Source organism: Physeter macrocephalus, chromosome 4 (genome assembly GCF_002837175.3).
Source record: "Physeter macrocephalus isolate SW-GA chromosome 4, ASM283717v5, whole genome shotgun sequence".
In the NCBI taxonomy this organism is placed as follows: domain Eukaryota; kingdom Metazoa; phylum Chordata; class Mammalia; order Artiodactyla; family Physeteridae; genus Physeter; species Physeter macrocephalus.
In genome coordinates, this window is record NC_041217.1 from 134,090,097 (window position 1) to 134,103,607 (window position 13,511).

Here is a 13,511-nt window from a genome sequence, read left to right on the forward strand (position 1 = left end):
CCCCACGGGACAACTGCCCACACCAGACTAGCCCAAGATGCTGGCCAGGCTGCATGTTGGCTGCCTATGATCGGGGGTCCTTCTTTGGTCCAACTGGGACAGGATCATATGCAAGAAAACATGGCACCTTCCATGGATAGAACCTCTCCGAAGGGACTTTGAGTGTGGCAGGTGAGTCCTCTAGCTTGGGTGGTACAGGGTTCAGGACTGAGACTAGGGTGAAGCAAATGAGTTACCTAGGGTGCAAAATTTCAGGAGGGGTCACTCAGGGTCATGCAGCTGCCTCACTCACCTCGCTCTAATCCTAGTCCTGATGGGTCTGATTTTCTGCATGACTTCAGGAATTCCCTGTCCCTCTGACCTTCAATTTCTTCATCTGGAAAATCAAGAGGTCAAACTATTTGGCCTGTTAGGTTCTTTTGGGTTTTAGGACTCCTTTATACTCCCCCGGCTTTGGGGACAGCTCACCTTCCACCATCTTACCCACTGGACTTTCCCCCTTTGTCTGAGGGACCTGATCATCTCTTGATTAGCTGTGCTGGCGAAGCCTGGCTTGATGTCCAAGGGCCCAGCTCACAAGCCACTTAGCAAAGGCAGTCATGAAAGAAAACATAACATCTGTTCTGGGCTTTCACGGAGGACATGCTTCACATTCTTCCCCTCAAAGCAAAATGGATCAGCCTTGACCTGGGGTCAACCAGGGAGAAGTAATCCTCGTGAGGTGGGGTGCCATTCGGTGCTCAGATGAAGTCATTTACCACATGGTCGTTGGTAGCCCTGAGGAATGAAAGGTATTTGCCTTTCCTATTAATCACTCAAAAAAGTTTGTGAACATCTTGGGTCAAATTGACAGTTTGCATCTTGCACACAAAGGGGCCTAAGGTTTGACTCCCACTTAGTAAAAGTCCATGTAGGTTTGTTCCTCTCAGGATAAGCCAGAGGACCAGAGACAGGAAGGGGAGATAATGGGAAGGCGGGGAGAGTAGGCAAGAAGGTGTTATTCATCTAGTCCAATCTCAGATCCAATGCTTGAACCCAAACTAAGAGGGTTCCATCAGTCATCCTCCTGAAAAGGAGGATGAAATGAAAATGAAAAGACAGCTCATTTCACTGATGGATGGCACATGTTATTAGAAATATCTTTTATAATGATGAGCCAAAGTATATCTCTTTGACACATCCATATATTAGTCAGTATAGAAGAGGAACAAGTCAATTTCTCAGCCAAATAGTTGCCCTCAAAGCATTTGAAGACACATCCTATTTGAATCTCCTATTCCCCATTCAAAAAAAAAAAAAAATCCCTAGTTATTTCAGTCCATCCTTATACAATATTTCCAGGCACCCATTCCCTCTGGCTCATCTTGACCCCCCTCTTCTGGGATCATAGTATATTGGTGACCTTCACATCTCCTATTCCCCATTCAAAAAAAAAAAAAAAAATCCCTAGTTATTTCAGTCCATCCTTATACAATATTTCCAGGCACCCATCCCCTCTGGCTCATCTTGACCCCCCTCTTCTGGGATCATAGTATATTGGTGACCTTCACACAGTGTGGGGTCAGACCACACATGGTTGTGCAAGTGTGCAGAGCAGATCAATCATCGCAGCACACAGATGCCATTGGGTGATGACAGAGCCAGGAAAGAGCCCGGTTCTGTTGATTCCCAGGTACCTGGGGCAGATGGAGAGATACCAGTAAACCAGCGAGGGAGGAGACTAGCCTCTGCAACACGCAAATAGTTGCATGGGATTTATCATGTGGGTACCATCACTGGGGGCTCCCGTGGACCACACATCTGCACAAAGCCAGCACGCCCATAGAAACAGAATCCAGATCTGAGTCTGAGCAACCAGATGTGCTATCAGCCTATCAAACAGGTAACAATTCCATGGCTAATGTTAAAAAGCCGATAACACAGTGTAAAGGGAAGGCCTGGATGAAGACTCACACCTCCTTGATTTATATCCATGTTGCCTAAACTCTCTTCCTTTTCTTGATGACTAACAACCATGGAGATACTCAGTTCCCTTTATACTATATTTCCAAGAAGCTCATACAATGTGTCAGCTCAGTTTCCCTGGCTTCCCTTATTCCAAAATTCTGGAACAATTATTCCCTCATTTCATATGATACCAGATTTTTCATTCTGCTTTTAATGATGCTGTGATTTCTTCTTTAAGGTATATATTAGTTCCATGAATAGTGCACAGTATTACTATGGTAATGGAAAGGACACTATTCTTGACTTATCCCAGTGGTTTCAGCTGCTACATACAATGACATCTCCCAAACTTTTACCCTGAACTATATCCTAAATCATGCACTACATCTTTCCAATGGTATCTCTCCCTTTGGGGGTCCCACAGGTACTTGAAATTTAGCATCTCTCCTCCCCACCCAGACTCTGAATAATCTACCATGATTAATGGTCCTGTGATCACTGCCAGTCGGAGCACTGTGCTGCTGAGAGAGGAAATTCACATTTCTTGAGCATCCACTGTGAAGCTTAACAACCGTGAGGTACAAATATTATCCCTATTTTACAGAGAAGGAGACTGAGGTACAGTCTTCTGCCCCACGCTTGATCCTTTAACAAATGCAGTGAGCTCTGCTTTCAAACTACATCCAGAATTCTAGTGCATCATACACATTTGAAGCATAACTATGTTGTTTCCAGCAACCATCATCTCCTGCTGTGGTTATTGCAATAGCCCCTAACTAGGTCTCTCTGCTTCCATGTTTGTTCCTCTAAAACCGAACTTTGTAAAGTCTCCAGAGAGAAGTCTTCAAGTGATTCAGATAAACTCCCTGCTAAATTTCCATATCACTTAAAATGATGTTCTTCTCATTGTCCTAGAGGACCTATGTAATCTGCCTCCAGTTCCTCTTGGAACTCACCTCCAACTGTGATTTCTCGCTCTCCCTGTGCTCCATCACCTGGGCCTCCCGGAACTGCCACAAACACATCAAGACACTCTTGCCAGAGGGCACTTGAACTTGTTTTTCTCTCCATCTGGATACACCTCCCCCAGATAGCCACATGGTTTCTCCCTCATTTCCTTCAACATCCCGCTTAAATAGGACTGTATTCCCTGACCACCCTATGCATAATCTTTACACTCTCCCTTCTCCTCTCCTCACATGCTCATTTTCTTTTTCTTCCTGACACATCTACAGCCAACATATATATTCAATTTTTGCTTGTTTGTTGTCTAGCTCCTCTCACGAGAATATAAGCCTCATAAACTTTTAGTCTTGTGACAAAATCTATTTTATCGTACATCAGGGGTCCCCAACCCCCGGGTCATGGACTGGTACTGGTCTGTGGCCTGTTAGGAACCGGGCTGCACAGTAGGAGGTGAGCGGCGGGCAAGCGAGTGAAGCTTCATCTGTATTTACAGCCACTCCCCATCGCTCACATTACTGCCTGAGCTCCACTTCTTGTCAGATCAGAGGCAGCATTAGATTCTCATAGGAGCTCGAGCCCTACTGTGAACTGCACACGTGAGGGATCTAGGTTGTGCGCTCCTTATGAGAATCTAATGCCTGATGATCTGAGGGGGAGCTGAGGCGATGACGCTAGCGCTGGGGAGCGCCTGCAAATACAGATTAACATTAGCAGAGGGTTTGACTGCACAGAGACCATAATAAATCACTTGCTTGCAGACTCATATCAAAACCCTATCAATGGGGTTTCCCTGGTGGCGCAGTGGTTGCGCGTCCGCCTGCCGATGCAGGGGAACCGGGTTCGCGCCCCGGTCCGGGAGGATGCCACATGCCGCGGAGCGGCTGAGCCCGTGAGCCATGGCCGCTGGGCCTGCGCGTCCAGAGCCTGTGCTCCGCAACGATTTCATTATATATTACAATGTAATAATAATAGAAATAAAGTGCACAATAAATGTAATGCACTTAAATCATCCTGAAACCATCCCCCTCCCTGCCCCAGTCCGTGGAAAAATTGTCTTCCATGAAACTGGTCCCTGGTGCCAAAAAGTTTGGGGAGCACTATATTACATCTAGTAGGTGCTCAATAAATAGCCAGTGAAAGAATGACTAAGAGGCAACTGGTAAAATAGGGAGGACCCGAGATGGTATGGGATTCAGAGACCATCACCTACAAGAATTATTGGGAAGGAGGAAGAAAATATGACCTGGAAGGATAACACAAGGAAGGGAGTCACAAGGACTAACTTCAACTATTTGAAAGGCTGTCATGCAGAGTAGAAGATTTATTCTGAATTTTCCATAAGGTAAAACTAATACTACTGAGTAGCTCGCCAGGTGGACAAAAGGGGTGTGGCAGGCATTCAAGACAGAGAATTATTTGAGCACTGGGTTGATGCTGAGACAAGGAAGGACATTGCTTGTTTGCTGAATACCAGTTAGTCATGTGTAGCTGGAGGGGAGGGGTGGTAGATGAGGCCACAGAGATAAACTGGGTGGGCTATGTAAATATGTCATGTCATGAGTTTTGACTTTTATTGTATTTATTTATTAATTTATGTAAACATCATATGCTCCCCATTTAATGAGCACACATTCTGTTCTAGGCTCTCTACTGGGTCGTGGGGATGAAAAGAATGGAATATAAAATCTCTGTCCTTAAAGGATAGTAATGGGCATTAATCAAGTTCCTAATGGCCTCTGCACATAACAGGTGCTCAAAAAATACTGGATGCCTGAATGCAGGCTAAATTTTTCTAGTTAACACTTATAACAATCCTGTGTAGCAAATGAAATTTTACCCATTTTATAGGTGAGGAAACAAAAATTTAGAGAAGTTTTCTGTCCCATCTCTATAGAGTTGGTTAAATTTTGAGCCATCATTTAAACCCAGCTCTGTCTGGCATCAGAGGTTTTTCCTTTTCTGCATTATGTCCTCTTGTCACCTCAAAGGAGCTCAGACTCTCATAAATGCCTTCATAGACCAGGGAAGTACAAAGAGGAGGGATGGATCTACTATATACATCTAGGAGAGTTTTGAGGGGGACCCTGAAAAATGAGTGAGACTCTTTAATCTCCTTGCCCAAATAGTTACCAAGTACCTAGAATGCTCCCAGAACTGCCTTGCTACCAAACCCTGGGAAGCCAGGGTCACCAAGATTGAATGTTGCGGCCTTGGGTTGTACAGTCTGGGGTTAGAACACCAGCTTTCCCCTTGATTAGCTCTGTGACCCTGGGCTATCAATCTTGTTAACTCTCAGTTTCCTCATCCATAAAACGGGTATTAAAAATTGTACATCCTTCGACATCACTACAGATCCTATGGCTATTATAGGGAAATAAAGGAGTACTATGAACAACTCTATACCTACAAATTCGACAACCTAGATGAAATTAACCAATTCCATGAAAGACACAATTTGCCAAAACTCACACAAGAAGAAATAGATAACCTGAACAGGCCTATGTCTATTTAAAAAATTGATTCAATAATTAATAACCTTCCAAAACAGAAAGTACCAGGCCCAGATGGGTTCAGTGGTAAATTCTACCAAACATTTTAAAGAAATTTTACTAAATCTCTGCAATCTCTTTCAGAGAATAGAAGCCGAAGGCATACTTCCTAACTTACTCTATGAGGCTAGCATTACCCCAGTACCAAACACAGACAAAGACATTACGAGAAAAGAAACCCACAGACCAATATCTCTCATGAACATAGATGCAAAAATCTTCAAAATATTAGCAAATTAAATCCAACAGTATATAAAAAGAATTATGCACACAACCAAGTGGGATTTATCCCAGGTAAGTAATGCTGGTTGAACATTAGAAAATCAATTCATGTAATCCATTACATCAACAAGCTAAAAAATAAAAATCACTTGATCATATGATCATATCAATAGATGTAGAAAATGCATATGACAAAATCCAACAACATTCATGACAAAAACTCTTAGTGAACTTCCTCGACTTGATAAAGAATATCTATGAAAACCCCACAGCTAATATCATACACGATGAGAAACTCAAAGCTTTCACACTAAGGTCAGGTACAAGACAAGGATGCCCCTCTCACAACTCCTTTTCAACATCATACTGGACGTTCTAGCTAATGCACTATGACAAGAAAGGAAAAGAAAATAACATGTATGCAGACTGGGAAGGAAGAAATAAAACTGTGTTTGTCTGCAGATGACATGATCATCTAAGAAAATCTGAATTAGCAAAAATCTCCTGGAACTAATAAGTGATTATTACCAGGTTGAAGGATACAGGTCAATATATAAAGGTCAATTGCTTTCCCACAACCAGCAATGAACAAATGGAATTTGAAAGTAAAAAATTAGCACCCCCAAAAATGAAATACTTAGGTATAAATCTAACAAAATATGGATGAAATTTATGTGATTAAAACTACAGATCTCTGATAAAAGATATTAAAGAAAAACCAAATATATGCATAGGAAGAATCAGTATTATCAAAATACTGATAAGTTCTTCACAACTTGATCCGTAGATTCAACCTAATCCCAATCAAAATCCCAGCAAGTTATTTTGTGGATATTGTCAAACTAATTCTAAAGTTTATATGCAGAGACAAAAGGCCCCAAATAGCCAACACAATATGGAAGGGGAAGAGCAAAGCTGGAGGACTAAAACTACCCAACTTCAAGACTTATTATATAAAGCTACAGTAATCAAGACAGTGTGGTACTGGTGAAAGAATAGACAAATAGATCAGTGGACAGAGGAGAGAGCCCAGAAACAGACCCACATAAATATAGTCAACTGATCTTTGACAAAAGAACAAAGGCAATGCAATGGAGCAAATTTAGTCTTTTATACAAATGGTACTAGACCAATTAGATGAACACATGCAAAAAAAAAAAACAACAAAAAATGAACCTAGATGTAGACCTTATACCCTTCACAAAAATTAACTCAAAATAGATCACAGACCTATATGTAAAACTTAAAAGTATAAAACATAGACGATAACATAGGAAAAAAAACCTAGATGTGGGTATGATAATGTCTTTTTAGATATAACACGAAAGACATGAACCATGAAAGAAATAATCACTAAGCTGCACTTCATTAAAATTAAAAACTTCTGCTCTGTGAAAGAAAATGTCAAGAAAAGGAAAAGATAAGCCATGACTAGGAGAAAATATTTGCAGAAGACACATCTGGTAAAGGACTGTTATCCAAAATATATAAAGAAATCTTAAAATTCAATGACAAGAAAACAAACAACCTGATTAAAAAATTAGCTAAGAACTTAACAGATACCTCACCAAGGAAGACATATAGATGGCAAATAAGCATGTGAAAAGATGCTCCACATCATATGTCAACAAGGAAATGCAAATTAAAGCAATGATATACCACTACATACCTATCAGAATGGCCAAAATCCTGAACACTGACAACACCAAGTGCTGATGAGGATGTGGAGCAACAGGAACTCTCGTTCACCGCTGGTGAACCTGCAAAATAGTACAGTCACTTTGGAAGTCAGTTTTGCAGTTTCTGACAAAACTAAATACATTTAGCAATAACAGTCGTTGAAAACTTATGTCCAAACAAAAACCTGCGCAAAGATGTTTATAGCAGCTTTGTTTATAATTGCCCAAACTTGGGAGCAACGAAGGTGAATGAATAAATAAACTGTGGTACATCTAGACAATGAAATATTATTCAGTGCTAAAAATAAATGAACCATCAAGCCATGAAAGGAAACTTAAATGCATAATACTAAGTGAAAGAAGCCAATCTGAAAAGGCTATATACTGTATGATTCCAACTACACGACATTCTGGAAAAGGCAAAACTATGGAGACAGTAAAAAGATTAGTGGTTGCCAGAAGTTGGGAGGGGGCGGGGAGGACGAATAGGTAGAGCACAGAGGATTTTTAAGGCAGAGAAAGTACTATGTATAATGTTACAATGATGGATATATGTCATTACACATTTGTCCAAACCCATAGAATGTACAGTACCAAGGGTAAACTATGGATTTGGGGGTAATTATGATGTGTCTATGTAGGTTCATCAACTAAAACAAACATAGTGCTCTGGTGGAGGATGTTCATAATGGAGGAGGCTGTGCATGTGTAGGGGCAGGGAGTTACGTAAGACATCTCGGTACCGTCCCTTAGTTCTGCCGTGAACCTTAAACTGCTCTAAGAAAATAAAATCTTAATGAAAAAAATGTACCTCTCATAGAAGGTCATTAGGGAATTCAGTGACATAAATCATGTAGAATATTTAGCAAAACTCCTGGCACAAAATAAGCGATCAATGACTCTCAGCCATGGGATTATGAAGGTAATGACGATGAGGATAGTCTGGCTCCAGCTGACAAAGCCAAGGACACGTCTGGCTAATAACGTCAGCTTAGAGGCTTCTAATCAGAAAATATTCAGAAAAAAAGCTGGGACCCCATTCTTCACAGCCCCACAGTGAGAAGTGCTGTACCTTAGGCAGGGCAAGGAGGAAGATAAATTGCTATCCAGCCCATAGTGCTATAAAACCCAAGAAAGTTTTGGTTTTGTTCTGTTCTAAATCCTTTTTCAGTTCATTCTTTTAAGGCAATAGTATGACATTTGCCTGGGGTCTAATCAGAATGCCTATAAATGTATATATTCAAGAACGTTAATACAAAACACTTTTCTTTTTTTTTTTTTTTTTTTTGTGGTATGCGGGCCTCCCTCTGTTGTGGCCTCTCCCGTTGCGGAGCACAGGCTCCGGACGCGCAGGCCCAGCGGCCATGGCTCACGGGCCCAGCCGCTCCGCGGCACGTGGGATCCTCCCAGACCGGGGCGCGAACCCGGTTCCCCTGCATCGGCAGGCAGACGCGCAACCACTGCGCCACCAGGGAAGCCCCAAAACACTTTTCAAAATTCCCTTTGCTTTGGGGATGCTGATCTGCATTTTGTGTAAGTCTCGGCTGTGCTCCAGGCGGCTGCTCTAATATTTCTGCTGAGGCAGGTGGGGCCCACCCACCCGAATGCATTTCATCTAAGTATGATTTGGTCTGGGACATCTCGGTAATCAGGGAAGACAAAGCAGATTGAAAGCATGTGAGCAGCCAGTTTCCCAATGAGCTGAAACAGGCTCTGTTGATAGAAACCACTCCACACAGGACACGGGTGGGATGTGGTGAGGGAAAGGGAGAGAGGGAAGCCCGGGGTCAGGTTGTGATGAGGAGGTAGGAGTTCGGTCAAGCCCGGGGTCTGTCTGGGATGCCAGCCATGAGAAAGCAAGCTTCAGCACAGCTGGCTGAGATACGGAGTAACCCCACATATTTATATTTCAAAACGCATTTCCTAGGGGGGATTTTTGGGAATTCACAACATGTTGTTAAGGTCAGAAAATCCTTGGGGCCTTGGTATTCTAATCCCAGGACTCTATAATATTCAGTATGAGGAAAACCCGAGAAATGACCCACTCTGACTTGCGAATCTAATATGTGCTTTTCTTAATTTTTCTCTAATTATCACAGAAGAGATTACTAATGTTCAGAGAGGAGCAGTAATTAGTGTTTGAAGACCCGAATGTCCTAGAAGGGACCTGGGAATCTGTTGGGGAGCAGAGAAGGAGGGAGATCTCCGTTTATGTCACCTTCTAAGTTGTGAGCAGGGCACTGGAAACTGAGACAGGCGCGTGGGCGGCCAGTGAGCAAGCCCTGTTCCAGATCATTCTGGGGAGTTCCGCTTCAGTTCAGAAGGCTGTTCAGGGGTGATTTTGGAGGCCACACAGGACTTCCCAACTGAGATAAGGAAGGAGAGGTCATCCCTATTCCCTTGAAAATGATTCCGCCAAGCCCATCAAGTCAACCTTCTGGACCAGTGAGCCAAAGAACAATAATACACATTCAATCTTCTAAAGGGAAAGTGTCATCACTTATCCTCATTTTTATTGTACTGGAAGTAGGTGTGCCAGATGAAATATTGGATGCCCAGTTAAATTTGAATTTCAGATAAATAATGAAAAAGTTTTTGGTATAAGTATGTCCCAAATGTTGCATGGGATAGACTCACTCTTAAAAAATTATTTACTTTTTATTAGAAATTCGAATTTAACCAGGTATCCTGTATTTTTATGTGCTTAATCTGGCAACTCCTTCCACAAGTCACTAGATAACTTCTTACAAGTGTCCCCTTGCAGGGGGTGGGAGGTAGCAGGACATAGCACAACTTGCTATGGAGATGGGGATGATGATAAAATATGCCACTGAGGGGTAATGAGCCTCCTGTCACTGAGACTTCACTTGGTAGTTCCCATACCTTCCCTGTACCCTTAACCCCTCACTCTTCAGCTCCTGGGGAAAAGAGCATGGACCCTGAGCCAACTGCTTGGGTTTGAACACTGGTTGCACAAACTGTTAGCTGTATGACCTTATATTAAGTAATGTAACCTCTCTGTGTGTTTCTAGGTTTCTCGTTTATGAAATGGAAACAATAATAGCAGTTCCCTTAAAAAGTTGTTTTGAAGCTTAAATGTACTTAGATCAGTTCTTGGCCCATGGGAAGAAATAAATGTTAATCATTATCATTATTCTTCTTCATATTCCTCGGTAACTGTATATAAAAGGAGTAGGGCTGGTGAACAGCCTGTTGTCACATCAAAGCTGGGGCAGAATTTTGGATCACAGAAGCCTTTGTAGAACCACTGTAGTTCAGAGAAGACAAAGGCTTTGTGGACATTTAGTGCCATCCTCTTGTTTTACAGGTGAAGAGAAAACTCAAGGCAGAGAGGACAAACGGCTGGCTCCAAGCTTCACAGGCGGTTGATGGTAAGGTCTTGGGTGAAAAGGCAGATAAAGATCAAAAGAAACTAAAAGAATTGAGCTAATGGTGGAGAGCCTTTTTGCTAGAATCATAGAATTACAGGATCATAGAGCCACCGCAAAGAGCCATGGCAAAATTTGCACCAGGGTCAGCCTAAGGCGAGCTACTAACTCGAGTCCAGTGTTGATTCCTCTTCCAGTTTTGCCCTGATGTCTGCTACGTGTCTTTTGTAAAGTTCTCACCTTCTCTGGCCTTCGGTGTCCCATCTGTCCAACAGAGATAATCATCTTAGCTCTGTCTGCTTCCTAGGGCTATTGCAAAACCTTTGGAAGGAATGACACTCTGGCCATCTCCCAAAAACTCACTACCCCACTTTGCCCTTTTGGCCTCTCCCCAGCTCATCAGAGTGCTGCCTTCCTTCACGTCCTTGGCTTCTGGCCCTCGAAGGCCTGGGGTATCTGGGCCTCAGCTGACTGATGACCGGCAGATTCCAGTAGGTGGGGTAAGGGTGGAGATGGCTCCTTCTTGCTGGTTTACATTACCCATCAGCCTAGATTTAAGCCATGCAAAGACAGCCTCTGAGCTCAGCTCTCAAGCAACACTTCTTGAACTGAGCAGTGACTGTGCTAAACAGCAAGTCTAATCTTGACACTTACCAATCTAGCACTTGTGTATAAGGTGTTAAACTGGTCCCCGCCCACACTGCCGTTTATTAATTTTTACCCAAGTTACCTCTGAGCAAATCCATTCTTTACATGGCCGCTGAGAGGTCCTTCTAAACTAAAATGTAATTAAGACAACTATTTGCTTAAAACCCATCATCCACTGCAGAGATTTTTTTTTTTAAGTTCATGGATAGGCTTCAGCAAATTTTTGAACACCCTGAAATTCACACCATATTCTGCTTGTGTGTGCGTTAACTTTGATCAGATTCTCAGACGGCTCTGTGACTTCTCCCACGTTGCATTATGCACCCCTCCCCCCTCCCCAGAAAAAGTTTTCAAACTTCTGCTCCACAGGATAAAGTCCAAACTCTTTCATTTGTAGGGCATACAAAGCCCTTCATGATATACCAGCTTCATTTTGAAGTCTCTTGATCAATTGGCCAAACACATCATACTATCCCTCACCTCCTTGTTTTTGCTCAAGGTCTGCCCTCTGACTTGAACATCTTCTCCTTCCTATCTCTCCTGCTGAACCCCCTCACCTGGTTGACTCCTACTTATAACTCAATTCAAGAGTTCTCTCTTCCAGAAAGCTTCCTCTGACCCTCTCCATCACCCCACACTGGAGGAGAGGTCCCTCCCTGGACTGTCACCATGCCGATGCATCCACTTCTCGAGAATTTCACTGCTCACACTGTGCTCCCATAAAATAAAAGGTCTTTGAGGATAAGACTGTGTCTCGCTCACCCTTTCCCTCCTCTCTTTCCCTAAAGCCAGTGGTCCTCTGGGACCAGCAGCATTTGCATCACCTGGGACCTCGCTAGAAATACAAATTCTCAGGCCCCACCCCAGACCTACTGAATCAGAAACTCTGGGAGTGGGGCTAGCAAGCTGTGTTTTAACAGGTCTTCTAGGGGATTCTGATGCCCACTCAAGTCTGAGAAACACTGACCTGGAGAGACTCTCCTATCTCTTGCCTGGTCTAATGGGACAGCTCCTCACTGAGCTTCCTCATCTGTTACTTTCCAATCTATTCTCCACACTACAACCAGATTACTTTGTTGTAACATGTAAGGGCCCTGCTCAAAAGCCTTAAGTGGCTTCCTTTTGCCCTTAGAATTAAAGTCAGATACCTCACCATGGCCTACAGGGTCCTCCATGATCTGGCCTTGCTTTTTTACTCCAGCCCACCCTGCGTTTCCCCTCCATTAATTCTCTACCACCAGGCCCACTGGCTTGCTTTAACTTCTCAGACCAGCAATCCCTTCCTGTCTCACGCTATGTGCTGGGGCCAGGGAGAAGGACACGAGTGAGTCACCTTCTCTGCCGTTGAGAAGGGGCAGTCCAGCAGGACAGACAGATATGGATACAAATAAACATTTAGATTACAGGAAGCAGAGGAACAGAGTTAAGTACGTGGTACAGAAGCAGCCAAGATTAATTCCATTCGGGGACTTCTTTTCTGTGGCCATGTCTAAGTGTTTCTAAAGCTCTAAGGGGTTGGTTTTCCCATTTGAACATTCCAGCCCTAGTCATTCCATTGCCCTGAGCCTCAGTCCCCAAATCTGTAAAATAGGGGCATGGGAAGGGGCACATCAGAATGCACGAAGAGCCCACCTGAGCACAGGGCAGGCCAGGCCTGCAGTAGGGGCTCGGCAGTGTAATGGTTCTCCCTTATTTCTGGAGCAGAGTCAAGTTTAGATTGTGGGAGACCTAAGCCTCAGCAGAAAATTAAGTACATCCTGAAAAAAAAAAAAAAAAAAAGAGTTAAGGAGCAAGCTTGAGGTTAGGCCTAAAGAGAAAGGAAATTTCCCTCCACGTTGAGAAATCTCCCTCCTGTGGGTGTGGTAGCGAATTTGAAAGTGGAACCTCCCTCCTGGCCCCTGCACTTACCAGAAGGGGCAGTGAGGCTTGCAAAGGCCTTACAGAAAGAGCAGCAGCTGAACAGGAACTGGGGTGCTGGTTCTGGGAAGCTGGGGCCTTCTGGGGCAGAGCCCAGAGGCCCAGTGTTTACAAAGCCCAGAAGCACCTGCCCCCAGACTGTGTTAGACACAGAGCAAATTGCGTGGAGCTCTTGGCACCATCCCTGGAGCTGG

General features: G+C 43.4%; 1 long non-coding RNA gene across 1 annotated transcript; it reads right to left on the reverse strand.

The window, feature by feature from the left end:
• Positions 1–206: 206 nt before the first annotated feature.
• Positions 207–13,380, reverse strand: LOC129392092 (uncharacterized). The gene is made up of 3 exons (XR_008617271.1): positions 13,309–13,380; positions 7,354–7,444; positions 207–376 (listed from the first exon to the last, which is right to left on the reverse strand). It is a non-coding gene; the product is annotated as an uncharacterized lncRNA (long non-coding RNA).
• Positions 13,381–13,511: the final 131 nt, after the last annotated feature.